Source organism: Agelaius tricolor, unplaced genomic scaffold (genome assembly GCF_023055355.1).
Source record: "Agelaius tricolor isolate 1412-34295 unplaced genomic scaffold, bAgeTri1.0.p SCAF_2, whole genome shotgun sequence".
Classification (NCBI taxonomy): Eukaryota; Metazoa; Chordata; class Aves; order Passeriformes; family Icteridae; genus Agelaius; species Agelaius tricolor.
Genome location: NW_027269262.1, coordinates 16049515 through 16067913, shown reverse-complemented (window position 1 = coordinate 16067913; position 18399 = coordinate 16049515). Strand labels below are relative to the sequence as shown.

General features: G+C 36.0%; 1 long non-coding RNA gene across 2 annotated transcripts in view; it reads left to right on the top strand.

Annotated features, from left to right (window-relative positions):
* The window catches only part of LOC139603163 (uncharacterized), a 210528-nt gene that overhangs the window by 63790 nt on the left and 128339 nt on the right, over positions 1–18399 (top strand). For both annotated transcript variants that reach the window (XR_011683593.1, XR_011683594.1), the window contains exon 2: positions 2539–2729. This is a non-coding gene — a long non-coding RNA (uncharacterized lncRNA). The remainder of the gene's footprint in view (positions 1–2538; positions 2730–18399) is intronic.

Below are 18399 nucleotides of genomic sequence, written 5' to 3'. Positions count from 1 at the left end.
AAACATATAGCAACAACAAAGGAATTCATGCTTGGTTGAACAAAATACTGAGAGAAAGTACATTAGTGTATGATGTCTACATCACACTCTGTTTTCTGTAGCTTTTACCATGAAGTTATATCTCTGAAAGCATTTTTTGCCCCACAGCAAAAGAAGCCAAATAATGAATAATTTGATTGGCTCTTGAGATTTGGGATAAAATAATATATGTGCAGGAGGAATATTTCTTAGTGTAGGCCCAAATTTGCTAAAATTAATGTGGAAAACCTTTGGTCTAAAGCACCTAGTGAACAAAAAACCAGCCAGTATCCTAAGGTTTTGTAAATCACGACCTAGATGGATTTGCAGCATCTGAGGACCATGTATAGCTTTCACATGTACAAAATTAATTTCTATCTATATGGTTGTATTGGCCATGGCTGGATTCCAAGAGCCCACCAAAGTCATTCTAACATTCCCCTTCTCAGCTGGACAGGGAAGAGAAAATATAATGGAAGGCTTGCGGACCAAAATAAGGGCAGGGAGAGATTACTCACTTATTACCATCACAGGCAAAACAGACTCTGCTTGGAATTAAATTGCTGCATTTATTACCATTCAAATCAGAGAAGGATATAGAGAAATAAACCCAAATCTTAATACACCTTTCTCCCACCCTTGTTTTCTTCCTGGGCCCAGCTGTATTCCTGATTCTCAACATCTTCCACTTCAGTGGCTCAGGGGACAGGGATTGGGGGTTCTGCTCAGTTCATGGCATGTTGTTGCTTCTTCTCCTTCCTTCTCATGAGGAGCACTCCTCACACTCTTCCCCTGCTCCAGCGTGGGGCTCTCCAGAAGCTGCAGGTGGATATCAGTATCTCCCTCATGGACCTCGATAGTCTACAGGGGCACAGCCTGCCTCACCATGGTCTTCACCATGGACTGCAGCAGAATGTGTGCTCCACGACTTGGAGCACCTCCTCCCCTCCTTCTGCACTTACCTTGGTGTCTGCAGAGTTGTTCCTCTGACATACTCTCAGTCCTCTCTTCTCTGGCTGCAATTGCTCCTGAGCAATATCTTCTTTCCCCTTCTATAAAGCTGTTATTCCAGAGGCACTGCCTCAGTCTCTGCTGGGCTCAACTTTGGCCAGTCGTGGAGCCAGCTTGCGTTGGCTCTATCAGACTTGGGGGAAGATAGCAGCTTCTCACAGAAACTGCCCCTGTGGCCCCTCCACTGCCAAAACCTTCTCTTACAAACCCAACACTCTTTGTCCACTCAGAGAAAACTAAAACTAAAATATCTTCCTGTTGTGTATTAATGAACTAATTTGCAACATCTTTATTTCCTATCAATCGATTAGCACATTTCATATTGGTATAACTTTGTGTATCAGGTTTCAGTTAAATATGTTGTTTGACTGCACCATTTTCAACAGATGTATCTTGTATTTAAGCATGTACTGAAGAAGTTTCCTGACATATCCTTTATAGTTGCTAATTAAAGTAATTTCTGTATAGTTCTGCACATCCAAAATAATCCAAATATAGGAAATGATCAACATTAAACAGAAGCTATATTCAAAGACTGTTGGTTTAATTTATAAGGACCCCTACATGATTTTATGATTAAATAATACATGTAATATTTGATCATGTGCAGCCATAAGCTGAATCAGAAAGCATATAGGATTTTTTTTCAGTTACATAAAGTTTTTTTCAATTTTTTTGCTACTACTTTCCTCCTTTGTACACTGAAGGAAAAAAACATGCAAAAAATGACAAGGACATAAAGAATATTACTTTATTTCAAGGTGTTATACAGAGTGAATAAGTTTTCTTCAGTGGTGATAAGTATGTGTCTGAAAGTAAGCTAGAATTGCAGATAAAGAAACAGTTATTCCCTGGGTATACATATTTCTTCCATCTGGTGCATTATTCTATGAACTCACTTCATTTGGCTTTGAAATGCTAGTTAACAGCTGGTCTAAAGGTTTTCATATTTGTTTTGTACATGTTCATAATTCGTGCAATTTTTAATATTCTCTGTAACATTTAACTGGTTATTTTATTTCAGTTTCATCATTCTGATTTTCCAAAACAAATATAGTTTAGTTTCTAAATAATTTATTTCTTTTTAAGACAAATGTGTGATGGAAGAAAACTTATGTCAGGAACTATCAAAAAAAAGTCCCCTTGATCTATACAGACTGAAGTTGGAACAAAAGTCGAACTAACAGATAAGTCATTTAGTCCAACCCCTTGCAATGAGTAGGGACATCTTCAATTAGATCAGGTTGCTCAGAACCCAAGCAACCTGAATTTGAATGTTTTCAGGGACCTGGCATCTGCCACCTTCCTGGGCAATCTGTTCCAAGTCTCACCCCTCTCACAGAAGGGAAGTCCTTCCTAACATCTATTCTAAATCTCTTCTCTTTAACACCATTCTCCTTTGTCCTCTTGCCGTCTCTTGTGTAAAAAGTCACTCTCCCCCTTTTTATAAGCCCCCTTGAAGTACTGGCAGGCTGCAATAAGGTCTCCCAAGAGTCTTCTCTTTTCCAGGCTGAACAGCCCGATTTCTTTCATCTCTTTGGCAAGATCACTGGTGGAGGAATTAAAGAGTATTGAGTCAGAGGCTACACATCCAACAAGCCTTTCTTATGCTGTGGAGTCCATCCATCCAGGCTGTATTTCCAGAACATGGCTGTGAGATTGCTGTGGAGCACTGCCTTGAAAGCCTTACTGAAATTTAGGTAAGAAACAATAACTCTTTTTTCTTTTTCTGTTCTTATGAATTATCTGTTCTAATTATTAAATTTAGAACTTTATTCAAATTGCTCACACATACACTTAAGCTAAAGTTATATCTGATTCCTAGTTAATAAAGTGGAATTGTCAAAAGTATAAAGTTGTCAACTGATGTAAGTTGGTAAAGACCAGAAAATTATTAGATAAAAAAGGTGAAAGGATCTCTATACATAAAATATACACAACTTTTTGTCATAATGCATAAATGAAACTCCCAAAGTTGTCTGAACTGAATGAAAAGGAATCAAGATCCAAAACATGGCTCTGCCAATTAATACATGGCTAGGTCTCATGCATTCTATCAGAAATATTTGAGTCTACAGCCTGGCAGCATATGAAAATTTACTTTCTTTTTTCTTTTATGTTTGTTCTCAAGCATATAAGACAGGATTCTCTCAAATTCAGGAAATAAGGCTTTATATGAAGTATGTCTCAGTGCCAAACACTGAGGACCCTTGAAATACCTTTAGAGCAATGCAAGATTCTTCACTTTGTGTATTAGTTCTTAAAAGTAGTTGTTTTTCTTTAACCCAACTACTTTATATAGCATTTGCCATTTATCAGTTGGCAAGTAATTTACACAGACAAATCAAAGATCTATCAACTTTGTAGAAATAGCTAGCCAATATATAACAATTACTCTTTATGTAGGGTGATAAGGCAGCATTCAAGAATCTGAACTATATAATAACTGTCTATTGCATACCACATAATATGATATTCAACACTGTAGTGACATGCATAATAAATGGATGGGTATCAAGTTCACTTTTTCTCTAAAGAGGTTTTCTCTTCTTCCTTGTGTCTTCATTAAAACAGTAGGTCTGCTCTCCTTATAGTATATTATTTCAAAGACCTTTCTGTTTATTTATAATTTAACAGTTTTGATACTTTCATTTTTGTCATTTTATTCTTCTGCTCACCATCCTTTCTCACTTAAGAGTGCTGCAGCCCCTGCCCCACCCCATTGATACAGCTCTGAAGTACCTAAATGTGCACCACAGTTTCATTATTAACAAAAGCTTAGAATTAAGTAAATTATGTACATTACAATCTTCACCTAGAAAGAAGTAAATTAATTCAATTTCAATAGCAAGTCAGTACTGTAGACAATCCAATTTTTGTCAGAACTTCAGACATGGGATCTTACCTAAGAGAGAGGAGGAATGTTGAACATGTGCATGATTGGGAATCCGTGTATTTTCTCATCCTGTAATAATTTCAAAATTTCTGGAAATTTCCCTTTTAGGTTTAAAGGAATAGGTATTCTTGTTTCCCAGTGGGATTTATTCCACTTTTTAGGAAAGGTTCAGTTTTCTGTTAACGTCGTGTACTCACCTATCTTGGTCTTTTGTTACACAGATTTCTGTGCTGCTGAAATCTTAATGCTCTGGCAGCAAAAAGTGTTGATGAAACATTTTGTTTGGGCTGTTTTACAGAGCAAAGGCTACCCCTTGTTGCTGATGAGCACTGATTTCTGCAGTGCTTTTTTGTTGTACCATGGCAATGTTTTCTGGCAATTATGCAGAGTAGTGGTAGTGAGCTACCAGTAGACAGCAGAAAAGACATCTGAGAGATATATTTTGTGTGTATCTGGCCCCAAACACAAAATCTTTGGACTTGGGTTTTACTCTTAGTACTCATTCATTTCCCTTCCCTCTCTGAAAACAAACTACATTTGTAGTGACAACAGTAGTTTTGCTAGAAAGGTACAATCCCTCTGAGATAAAGCAGTCTCAAAGCAATGTTGTTTGGCAATGTCCTTGAGTCCCATGCAGTCCTATGGAGCTGGTATTTCCAGCCTGATCAATTTATGGTCCTCCACTCTACTGTGATTTACTCTTTTGGGTAATACTTCACTCCCTCAGACCCTGAGGCTATCATTAAGTACAGTAAGGTGTACTGAGGGTAGACCTCACCTGTAAAGGCAGAAGAGGAAAATGACCACTAATATGTTTATGTGTTCTTCCTTCATCACTGGATCCCCTACCTTTATTAACGGCAAATGCGAGTTTTCCTTGGTCCTGTTTTGTTGCCAGTGTTCTCATAGGAGCCTTTTGTTTCCCATCATGTTCCACCCTTATTTTGCTTCCAGTGATCTTTTTCTTGATCTTGATTAGGTTTGTATGGTATTACCATGTAATCAGAGAGTGTTTACACAGTGCAGGATTTTCTTTCTCTACCTGGGAAGAGGATATTGTATTATATCTTGCAACTGCTTGCAGCCAGAGGTGGTTAGATTCTCTTCTGTTCTGGAGTTTGCACTGTAGTTTTATTTCATAAAAGTATTTCCATGTTGAACTCTGCTCTCCTTATAGTGTTGAAGAAAAAAGGATGTGGTAAGAATCAGAAGCATTAGAGCAAGCAGAAAAATGTACCAATGTGTTTCAGAAATAGAGACCAAGACTGAAGACAGGAAAATCTCTCTCACACTGAATAATTGTTTTATTGCTGAGTGGCAAAATCTACTTAAGACCTCTCCCAGTATGTTGCAGCCTGTAGCTCCCAGGCCTGTTGATTCCTTCACTGACAGAAATCCAGCACGTAAGCTACCTCTGTATGGGAAATGCAATAGCTTTTTTTTCTTTCCTTAGGAATGTGCGATAGTGCAGTTTATACAGAAATTCATGCAACCTCACAGTGTACTTGAGGATCTAAATAAACAGTTCAGAATCTCAGAATCTCAAAACAGTTTTAAACACTTTATTGACAGGTACTGCGAAAAGCTAAAACTGTAGGGAACTGCAAGTTTCAAGCAGAAAAATGGACATAATGAACTCTCGCTGGATGTAAGATCCTAAAATTTGAATCTCAGCTCTGCTCCTTCTTCTGCAATTATTTTTGACTAGTAGAAGAATTTCACTCCAATTTCTTCCTAAAATGAGAGGATCTGACAAGCTACTTTTTCAAAATATCCCTTTGGTTGCTGTATATCCTTGTCATTACAGAGAACTGATGTCAGATGGATTTATTTTGGTTTTATTTGAAGTATCTTAACTTTAGAAATCACTGACAATTCTTGCTGGCTTTTTTATAATTTTAAAAATATATTGAAAGCATGATAATTTCATAGAACTCAAACTGCAACATTTCTGCTTTTGCCTTTTTTATAGTTTCCCATATCATAATTCTTCTACTCTCTGCTTTCTTCTTTCTGCTGTATTTTTTTACCTTTACTAATACAGCTTGAAATACATCAGCATATTTAATAATATTGTACTTCTTTAACTGTACTTCTTTAACTGCACTTGACACACTAAACTCAAAAGCAAGCAATGAAATATGGGTAGATTACATAGGCCCAAATATTATTTTGGGTAGATAAGAGGTACCAATGCATAAGAGGTACTATTTTGTTCCTTAAGTAAAATTCAGAAAGATTGTCACTGCAAGGTGTGATGTAACTGATGTGTCCCAGTGAAGATAATGCCAGATATACATTATTGCCCTTCCTATGTCTGTTATTGAATTAACAGAATGCTGTGAATGTTATTAAAGTAAGACTGAATAAGGTAGAAACTTAGTTATATCAACAGCAAGGTTTAATTTGTCAAAGTTAATAGGATTTCTTTCTGCAGATTTTACAGAACACATCATCCCAGGTTCTTTCCGCATGGTGGTTTGGGAAAAAGCATCACAGCAAAATACAAAGTAGTTTCATTAGTGTTTCTAGAAAAACTGCCTCCCCCCAACAATATTTAGAGAATCAAAACAAACTTGCTTTAAAATGTGGTTATATAAAAGAATGTTTGTGATGCTCTACAAAGAATATTCTTGTTCTCTTATAGAGGAAATTATGTCTGTACTCTGCAGCAAATTTGAATTTCATGTTTTTTCAGTGAAGAGCTGTTCAAGGTGATTAAGGATGTATAATCTTTCTCAGTATGATGTATAAACTCATTCTGCTTTCACTTCATGCCTTGCCTTTATGCTTACAAGCAGTAGTGGAACATTAACCTCCATTTTAATTCTACAATGTTAACACGTAGCTCTTTGTAGTGAAGATGGTAAAGAAAATCAAATCATATGCCTCAGAGACTCAGACACTGGTCTGCATAAGGGTCAGAAGATTCCCCAAATGCAAACAAGGACATATGCTGGATGAATCTTGAAGGTGTGTCATGTCTTTATCTGAAGCACCAGTACCTGCTGTACCTTGAAATAGGATACCAGATTAACTGGCAGCAATCAGACACATTCAAAAGGTTTCAAACTAAAATTTAATCACTGCCTGTTCACTTCAAAGAAAAACAATTGTCGTCTTCCCCTCTCTTTCCCCTGCAATGAGAGGTTGATTTGCTAATCTTCCAATCAAATACAGGATGTGGTGTTTGAAATGTTAATAAGAGGCTTGTGTTTCTGAAGATATGGTGAGATTTAAGAATTTAGTGAGGGACATTTTGAAACTAACTTCCACATTAAGTAAAAAATGGGTAAATTTTGGGTCTCTCTGAATGAGATTTTTGAGACATTTTACAATGCAGAATATAAAATTAAATAAATGGAGGAAGGAGGAGTGGAAAATTCCATGGCTAGGAATGGAGATGCAGTTTAAGACCTAAATTTATGTACAGGAATTAAACCCATGGCTGTGTGGATCAACTGCATATCCATAGGAAATAGTCAAGATGACAGTGGAAAGTGACTCTAGAATTAGAAATTTTATGGTAAACCTGATTTTTAAATATTTTTAATTTATCTTTAAATGCTTTCTCTCTTCTACTTCATGGTTTTTGTTTCTTTGTTTTTTCCCTTCAAATATTTATATTTTCCTACTAGTTTAACTCCCTCGAAGGTGTTTTGAATTTATTTGGCAGTCAGTCTGAATTAAGGAATCACTCTGTTCAGGACTCCACACACTGTCCCAATATATCCACACAGTGTTCTGAATGCGTCTGAACATCAGCATGTTTTTTGCACTTTAGCCTTGCAGATTGATTTGGAAATTCAATCATGTTAAAAGATTTGTAACAAAAAAATTTCTCAGTGACATCTCTGATATTTGGTATAAAGCAGGATGCTGTGTTTTGGAAAATACCTAATGAAATTTTTTTTGGTAAACTATTGCAGGTTTATATACATTTCAAAGGGATACACACAAATATTTAATAACTGTAACTTCTATAACCTTCTAACTTCTATAACCTTCTATAACTGCATATGTATATATACATATACACAGATATATACACAGGTACACTATCTAAAACTGACAATATACTAGTTTTGAAATAGAGTTTCTTCTTTGCTTATCAATCATGCTGGGCAGTCTTAAATTAGTGAACATGAATGTTCTTATTGCAGAAGCAATGGCCAGAGATGATCTTCATAAAACTTATTTATCTTATAAACCCAGTTATTAATTCCCTTTCATGTGTAGATTCAGCCTCCATGTTTAGCTTGCAAATCTGATACTGAAGATTTTTTTAGGTTTCATAACACTCTTATGAAATGAAGTGGCTCTTCTTCTGTTCATCCTTTTTAAAAAAGTATAGCAATTATCCTTTAAATTTAGGCATCAGGTTTAACACAAAATATTATTTTTTTCTCTTTGAGTTCTTGAAGTGTTGCATACAACTTTTTTTGAAGTCCAACTCCAATTAAATTTTTCAATTCTGAACTTTGAAAACTTTGGAAATTGAACTTCTTAAGGGACACAGTTGAAATGTTAGGGATGTCTAGACAGTAATGATTGTAAGAGTTTGAATGCAAGCATGTTTAGCTATAAAGTAAATTAATGTCTACTGCTATAGGAAACCAGGCTACCTCAAAGGCATTATTTTCCTTAAATAAATGTTAGTCTTGCTTTGAAAAGACAGGTGTCTGCTATGGAAGGCAGGAGCCTCTCTTGAAATGGAAAATGTAAACCCCCCTCCCTCTGAATTATTATAATTTTGAAATTAAGGGGCTCTCAGGCAAAGAAATGGGAATAGGAATAACAGCTCTTTACCAGGAAAAATAAAAAACAAAAAAAAATCAATAATACAAAACAAGACTGACAGAGTCAGAATATGACCTGACACCCTGTTGGTCAGGGTGTTGGTAGCAGTCCCAATAAATGGTGGCTGCAGTCCTCCTGGAGTGGCAGATGTGGTTCTGTTGCAGCAATGATCCTGTAGAAGGGTGTAGTTTTCCTCTGAAGGTCCAGGGGTGGTGTAGATGGGCCTGGTATTCCTCTAGGAATCCAGTGGGAACATAAGCTGCTTCTCTGGGAATCCAGTGGGAAAAGGCAGCTTGTGGTGTTCAAATCTCAGATTATTTCCAGGTAGAAATGCTTGGCTCCTCCCCTTGGGCGGAGCATCTCACAATAGGATGCTGTAATTTTATCAGTCATGCTGTGACACTCAATGGCCCATTAACAGAAGATATCTCCTGGAGGGAGGATTGGTTGTGGAAGAGATAAAGAAAAACTGCCCAAATAACAGAAGATAACTGTCCCACCTCTCACAGGTGGCAATAGAATACACACCCCCAGTCACATCTTGCATTTGCAACCTAAGACATTGTTATATGTAATGAAATTTCATTAATTCTCTTGCAAAATAGTGATAGCACTGACATGATTATGCTATTCTCAGTAATGAACAGCTGTTTCAGTCTCATTTATATAGTCAGAACATAAAATATTTAATATAAATTAGCATACCTGTTAATTTTTTTTGTCTATCACTTCAGTTCTGTTTAAAATAGTGATAATTTAAATGTAAAAACTTCCTTTATTTGAGACACATATCTTTACAAACTTATGCCATATTATTTTGGAGTGCTTGGTTTTTTTCCTGGATGAAAACATTACTATGAATGAGAGAAAATGGACTCTCCAAAGCTCTGGATCATATTTGTCTTGAGATATTCTTTGCAGATATCAATATTTCTAACTTCTACTTGAAATCATGGGTACCTTGTCCGTTATCAGGTTTTTTGCTTTTTTTTCCCCCTGTGTATCCCCAAAAATTTCATTAGTAACATTTTGATAGTGTGAATGCATGCTAACTAGCAGGAAACTGCATTATAAATTATTGCTCTCTTTGGAATCTGGCAGCTCATTTTCCTACTTAATAAAATTAGAGAGCTGTTCTGACAGCCAGCCATGGACTTCACCGGATTGTGCCAAGAAATTTGAGAAATACATCCTTTATGGAAGATTCTGGGGAGGTGAAAGAGTTAGAAGAATTAAAGACAGTCTTTATATTTTTAGATTTGAATTCTATTAGTGAGTAATAATGGAAATCAAAATGGCTACTTACTATCTGGACAGTAGCCTCATTTACATTAATATCTCTTTGCTGGCTGCAGTGTCTCATTTGCATGAATGTGTAAATAGAAACTCTTAAAAAATAACAGTAGAATTGGCAGGCCCAATATAGATACATAATGAATATTTTCCTACTCTTATCTTAGATTGGTATAGAATATAATTGAACAGGTTTTTTTCTGTTACAGAATGAGGCCATAAAAAATATCAGTATTGTGATCATCTGCAGAGAGTAATGCAGCTGTAATGACATCCCTTCTTGAAAATAACTTTTGGCATCTAGCTCTTGCTGTGCCAGCTAGCTCCTGTCTACACTGCTAAGAATGTGCTAGGAGGGAATTTAACAGTTTGTGTACTTTTCTGCTGGTGTTGACACATGGTTAATAGGTTTATTGAAATCTACTATGAAGATTTGTATACCTAAAAACATGTTTGAGACTAACAGAGATTGTTGCTTAGTAGCATCCTTGGAGTGAGGCCATAGTAACTCCCTTGCTTTTGGTTATTTAAGGGGGCAAGAGTAATATAAGGGGCACTCAAACTATTTACAGGAAGGATTACTGTGCAGTCCATATAAGATTTTATCCTGTCTTTCCTGCAAATCATCCGGGACTTACAGAGAGAAGGCTTCACATTGCTTCCCACATTTAATTCACCTAGCAACATAGCAAAATCTGCTGAGGAAACAAACTAGATTTAACAGCTATTGAATCAGGGAACAGAGCTGTCATACTCTGAATGAGATAGCTACCTGCAGTCACCAACAAGGGATTACAGGAGAGGTACAGGCTAAATATAAACTCTGTAAGGGTAATGGTATTTCAGCCAATATCCTGGGCTGTCCTTCCCATGTGCTGGTGTGAAAAAAGTTCATTATCATGGTTTCTATTTATCAGAATGAAAAGCTAAGTAAAAAATTTGTTTTACTGGGGTGGGAAGAGCACCAAGACACTTTGATGGCTTTTCTATGTGTTTTCCAAGTGTGGAGAAAGAGATGAAAATTCTCTGAGGGGAATATTTAAATCTGGACTGTGATCCAAGCTGCTTTTAGTTAATTTGAAAACCTAAGGAATACTCCTTAGTTCTTGTACTTTTTTTTTTTCCTTCTTCCCCCTAGAGCTTGTATTTTAACTTGGATCTTTATATACATAGATGATAACTTCTTGGGAGGACATACAGCAAGAAGAACATTATGCTGCTCCTGCTAGAGCTGGAAACTTTCTACCAAATTTGCTGTGAAAAACATTTTCAAAATGGATTGGGTCCCAGGTGATATAAATCAGCATAAACCAATTTAAATTAATAGAATTCATTGGTCATTTGTACTCGATCTGGTCCACTGGTTTAAATATTTGGAACAACTTTTTCTGGATTTGTGACCTTACTTTGGCAGTTGACAAAGTGAGTGTGCACTGGCATGAATCTCTGTGCACATTTAGTGGCAGGTGACTGAGGGAAATGGTGGATTGCTGTCTCTGGATTGAGTCTCTGGCTTGCAGGAGACTCTGCTGTCACAGTGGTTGCCCAGATGAGATGCTACAAATTTATAAACATATAAATCTGTGCTTTTCTCTCTTCAGTGTTTAGTTTGCAGACAGTCAAAGTTGTGCAGAGCAACTATAGAACAGGTAGTTGGATTTGTGACTATTGAATTTATATGGGAAAAGATTGTTCTTGAAGAAAATTACAATTTCATTTAAGTGAAACTGGCTATTGTTACAAGCATTAAATATTGGCATGGGAGTAATGAAGAGAGAAGATAATTTTCAGTACGTGTTTGTTTTCTATAATTAATCTGTTTACAGTTTTTTTATGTTAAGGTTCTCTCACATCATCTGCATTATTAATTTATACTGAAAAACTGTGTCTTATGTTTCTGTGTAGTTTAACATGTAGCATTCCATATCTTGTGTAAATCCAGTTGTATAAATGAATTGAAGAAACACTCATTTTGAGAGCATTGAGAATCTAGTTGGTGTTATTCCAGATTGATGAATTATATACCACTTTACCATTTCTTCCAGTAGTCATGTGAAGTTTTTCTGCTTTCCAATTGAATGCTAAAATGAACAATACAAATTTAAAAAAATAAATCCAATGCTATCAATCACCATTTTTCTTAAAGGAAAAAGAATCAAAGCTTTTTTTAAACCAAACATACTTACCTGTCTTCTAAACAATATTTGCTAATAATACAAATGTGTTCATCTAACGCATGTATTCATACTTTTTTTGGTTTTATAGAATACATGTTCTCTCATGTTTTGCATACCATATATTGTTTTATATTATTTTTTGCATACCATATATTGTTTTATATTTTGTTTGGGTTTTTCTCTTGCCTAATTTTTAACAAAACCCAAAAAATTCTGATAGGGTAGAGATAGTTAATTTGATCCTAACATTCGTGCATACTGTTAGCTGTCCCCTTCCTTTTAAAAGTTTGGGATGAAGGTAATAATTTCTGATGTTGAAACTTCAGGGAAAAAGAATTTGATCAATACGGTGCTGAAAACTGGCATTGATACAGCAAATGGTTAGACTGCTACATGCATTGGAAATGGATTTTGGGTAAGAAGATTCTGGAGAATAAGACTCAGCAGATGTGATACTAGCAGGCCTATATAAATTTCATCTGGCATTTCTGTTGTCAGTGTGAAGTCCACTTAAGTGCACAATTTCATGGTTCGCCAGTTACCATCCTTGGCTGAATTTATTTTCAGAGCTGGTGAAAAAAAATGTTGGTTAGCCAGTTGCTGCTCAGAAGTTATAACTTTTGACAGAAGATACATATTCCATCAGGATCTTAAATTTTTAATTCAGTGTTTGTGTTTATTGATAGAAGTTAAATAATACACAGGTAGTGCACATCTATGTGTTAATTCGTTACGTTACAGTAAATTGTGAAGTCTCTCTTACTTTGTTTTTCCTAACGTAAACAGCAAAGGATGAACCCTTTTCCCATTAAATTTGTTTGTGTGTTGTATTATATAAAAGAAAAATGCTAAATGATTCTTTAATCGCCCATACAGATTAAAAAAAAAAAAAGAGATCCATTTATTTAAAAGCAATATTTATTATTGTGTCCATTGACCTTATGTGATATTATAGTGTCTTTTTTTATCATTGCTGGCTCTATGAGAAACTCCTGTAGATATGACATGGGATTATAATACCCTTCAATAAAGGTTTTGTCTTGTGAATGTAGCAGAGGATCAAGAGCTGTCTTGTTATATGTTTAGAAAATTTTTACTTGCTGTGGAAAGTAGCATATCAGAAAATCTGATTCCTTAGCTTTGGGCCAAAGGGAATCTTTCCCCTTTATTTTGAAAATCTAGTGGACATGATCTTCAGGAAACTAATTAACGACAGTATTGTTTTAATATGTTATTTACCATCCTGAGGTTCTTATTCTATTATCATCTCTAAGCCTTACTGCTTAGTCAAAGAAAAGGAGAAGATAAGATGCAGGACAGGGAGGAGATTAAAAGACAAAACTTGTCTACTATAGAAGATCTCTCCCTCCCTCCCTCCTTGTATTCCTCCTGCCCCTCTCATTCTCCTCTGCTTTCCAGCAAATAGCTGCTGAATTAGTCTGAGGGGACAAGAGCTCCCACAGAAATTACATTGAGGAAAAGTGTCACAGGCCTTGAAGCTCCATAATATACTTGGCTCAGGTGCTGACTGAACTGCAGATTTTTTGATATGTGAACAATGATACAATACTTGAGGAAAGATGCACTGTCCTTGAACATTCCAAATCTTATCCTTAAGAGCTGCAGTTGAGTTTGGATCCAGTTTTCTCCAGTGCATCACAGAACTTTTTTTTCTTTTCCAAACTTAATATGTTCTTTATACACTCTAATATGAGTGGATTTTAATTCTGCCTTTTGTTCTTTATATTATCCTTGGAGAAGGATGATCTGAACCCGTCACATTTCAAACCCTTTATGGAAGGAAATCAGTATGACTAACAGCACTAGCATATGTAAGGATTTGAAACATCCATAAGGGCTTGGGTAGTCCTAAATTCTTAGAAAAAAACTATTCACGTTCCACTCAAAACTACTGTGTAGGTTCACCTTCAAAGCTACTTCTGTTAAACTGCATAATGCTTTTGATGATTAGCCAAAGGATCACCTGGACACAAGTTAAAATGTCAAATTTCAGAATTCTCTGTATCTATACTACAGTCATGCCGGATCAGTCCTTCAAATATTTTAGTTCTCTATTTTAAGCATTTACAGACTGTAAGACACCTATGTCTAGTACTTTTCAGAACAATTCTAAGACCAGGGTTTTCTGTTTTACTTAGAATTTGCCTAGCCCAATTTTTAATTAAAAAATAAATACAGGGACCACATCTCATAATTATATAAAGAAGTTAATTGGCTGCTGTGATTGTATTCTCTATTGTTTAGCTTTACAGCTGACACAGGGAATTTTCCATCAAGTGTTAAGTAGTACCCTTATTCGCTTGTATAGCCAAATTAGACTGAGTCATAACTTAAACTCATGGAGTTGCAGAGAAAATAACCAGGCAAATTAAGCCTTGATGAAACTTCAGCAGTTATTTTCTCTGTGGTTTACTTTAATTTGCACCAGTTTCCTTTCCAGAAATGGAAAGTCACTCGAGAGTTCTAAAATGTGAGGCAACGTGATTGAGTCTTGTGCCTTACATGTTCATATAAATCGCAACTTTGCTAATTGTTCAGTTTATTTGAAGCTCAGAAATAGAGGTGTGGGGCAGGATGTGTCTCTCAGTTTTTGATGGGGAAGTAGAGAACAGCATGGTGAGGGCCCAAGTAATGGGAAGAGGAAAGAGACACCTTCAAATTTTTGTGCTACTGAGATTCCAGTCCCCATATCTCCCTGCCCTTTTTGCTGCATCATTGATCTGAAAAATATAATTTTACCTGGCATGCCTTCTCACCAGACATTCTTCTCATAACTTTGTCACCTTTTGATCTACTTTCTGTTGCTGGCTTCAGTTTTTGTAATCATACACTTGGACACTTCATCTTTTTGCTCAGGACTGATGTTCTTAAATTGCTGTGTTCATTTCTTTAAGAAACATTTATTTTGATTGGCATAGTTTTCAAAATAATATCTATCTATACCAAGACAGGAAGATATTAAGACTGAAGCTACTTAGTTCTCCTTGCAGTTCATTTAGTTGGTTTTGGTTTGTATTTATGTTATTTTGTGGTGTTGTTTTTTTCTTTGTTTCTTGGTTTTGTCTTGTTTTTTTTTCCATAAAGGGAAATTAGATTATGCTGAGAACTGAGATTCCTGCTAGAGCTGCCAAGTGTAGGTAAGACACAATAATTTCTCCTGATTGCCAGTACACAAAGGAGGACTGACAGTTTTACATACCCATAACTTGGGCCCTCTACAGCAAACTGTGCCAAACAAGAATATTCAAGGGACTACGAGCCACTGGACGTTCAGAAGTTCAGGTAAATCAAAGAAGCTTAGGATAATCCAGAGGAAACCTTACCAAAACTCTGCTGCCTTTGAAGATTGTCTATCATTGAACCAGAAGGATTTGATATATAAAATATAAGATTTATTTTCTGGATTTTTTTCTGAGTCATTCATCAAAGTCAGAGTTAGATTAAGCAACTATAATTTTGATTTTCTTTTTTTTTTAAAAAGCTTGATGTTAAAGCTATTAAAGTTTTTTGTTGGTTTTTTTTTTTTTTTTCATTTGTGTGCTGGGGACAGCAAGAAGAAAAACCTGTAAAGAATGGAAGCTTTCATCTGATGTGAACCTCTGTTTCTTCTGTTAAAATTTGAATAGAAGAAAATTAACTTACTTTTTCCTCTACATTTTGATAGTCAGATTGGATGATGAGTAGCTTTTGTAGCTTACATTTGAATTAATTGAACCTTTGAAATGGAAATTTGAAAGCAAACCTGTATATTATTTAGGAAATACAAATTCTGTTTTAAAAGTAAGAATATCTTTTAAGAAGGTTGAAATATGTCAGGGTTTAACAGAATGAGAGAAATAACAATGTGTCAAAATGTATGCTAGGGAAAATAAGCATTCCAATTGTACTACAAATGATCTATTGCCATTTTTCTTGATGACTGAGTTATATAGAGGGCTTTCTGCATTTTTGTAATTCATATAATTTACTTTGATTTCTTATTCTGATAGGTGATTGGGTTTTTTCAGTCTTTAAATAATGAATGTAAATTGTTTTCTTGTATGCCTAAACACTTTTTAAGGTTCTAAATCAAAACCTGAAGTCAAGAAAAGTCAGTGTAACAACACCTTTACAGTCTTAAATTTATAGATGATTAATTATAGGAATATGTGCAAGAATGAATTTATATACACACACACACACACATATATATATACATATGTACATAATTATAGGAATATGTGCAAGAATGAATTTATATACACACACACACCCTCACACACATATATATACATATGTACGTGCACTTCCCTTACAGTAGACACTCCTTCTTCTTAGGATCCTGACTGTTCTTGAACCTAGAATGAAAGACTAAAAAAATAATAGTGTTTTAATATAATTACTTGGATTTAATTCCTTCTTTACAAGAAGTTTGGTTTGTAACCAAAATGAATAGGTTTGTACTGTGAACACTTCAACCTCTGGAAACTTAAAAAGAGAAACAGGATTAAAATTCATATGCATTTTTTTCTTTTACTAAAGACTATACTCATGCTCTGGCCTTTCGTTCAATGTGTAGGAGCACCTATCAAATTGCATAGTAAGCCTAACCAATTTGATCATCTACTTCAGAAGTTAAATGTGCTTCGTGTTCTCTGCCTGACAAAAGTGTACTGTCGGGTCCGGCTGTCTGTCTCTGCCCCGACACGGGTAGGGTGGTTCTTGGGTGGCACGCGATTCAAAGGACGAGTCTGGACTCTTCAGCTTTTCAATCTTCAGGTTGTTTATTGTTTCTTATCTACAAAATTTTCTGTCTGCCCAACAGAGGTCTGATCTGCAAGCAGTCACAGGCACTCTCTGACCACCCACGGGGCGGTCATGTCTTTTTATACTAAAATCTACGTACATGATATTTACCTTTATTTCCCAATGCTTTTCACCCATGTTAGCAAGTGCACCTTCACCAGAAACCAATCTCCAAGTGCCAACATCATCACAGGAGATGGAGGACAAGAAGAAGAAAGAAGAAGGACGAGACATGCCCTGATCCCTCCATCTTGTCTCCATAACCCCCCTGTACCAAAAACCTTAAAGTTTATATTTCACCCTCTAAATGAGTCCCTTTTACACCTTTTACTCTAAAGTGATTCTCTTGTCCTCAAACTCTTGTTACTTCTGTGGATGGATCAAAATCAAGCCACCAAACACTCTTGGCAACATTCCAGGATTTTCGAGACCCCCCCCCAAGGGTTCTCCTGGCATCTCTGGACATCGGGAACGATGTGCTGAGATCCCACAGTGTACCTGCAATGTATTCATACCTTCATAATTTCCTGACAAATCTAGGCTAAAAACATATTGAAAGAAAAATGTAACACCTGTAAGATCAGTTGTGTGACTTCCAAGTCAAAGGCATTGTTCCCTGCCCTTTGATTAGCTGTTCTTTCTATATGTATGGCTTCCCTGGAAGTCCTAATGGATGAACAGCTGGCTGTCCACAGCAAGTTACATATACACTCTTCCTGATTAATTCCCAGTTATGGAGCATGAACTCTGCATGATGTAATCCTCAATGCTGATTTCCCTCAATGTCCAGACTGAAGGGCCTGTTGGAGCACCCTCCAACTGCAATTCCCCTGCTTTTCCTTACCAAAGCTAACCAAGATTGTGGGCATTGGATTCTTCTCTTATTACACAGTGGTAAAGCAGCCGGCTCCAAATGTATATCTTGATTGCACCGTGATTTTTAATTTTTTTTCTCCCTTACAGGAATGAGACCCAGGTGTTTATCAGCCCCAGTAATTTTCTGCTGATAATATTCTGATCACAAGAGAAAGGATATCAAGGCATGTGTTTCTGCTGGTTGACGAAAAGGCACCTCATATATTCCAGCAGAATGTTAACAGCTGAGTTAACACTGTCATTAATTCTTATTCTGTCCTTAGTCCTTGCTCTTTCCTTCCACTGCTGGTTTGGATCTCATCCCTTCTGCTTTTCAGTTAAGTTTTTCTTTTTGAAAAAGATGGGTGCCACTGCTACAATCATGATACTTTGAACAGAAGGAGAAAAAGAAAAGGTTTGAAGGTTAATGTGATATAGCATAGTGTAGAGGTTTTCCCCTGGTGAAAATAAGATAGACCTCCTTTATGTAGCCCTCAGTAGGAAATTTTACATGATTATGTCTTAAATCAGAAGTTACAGAAA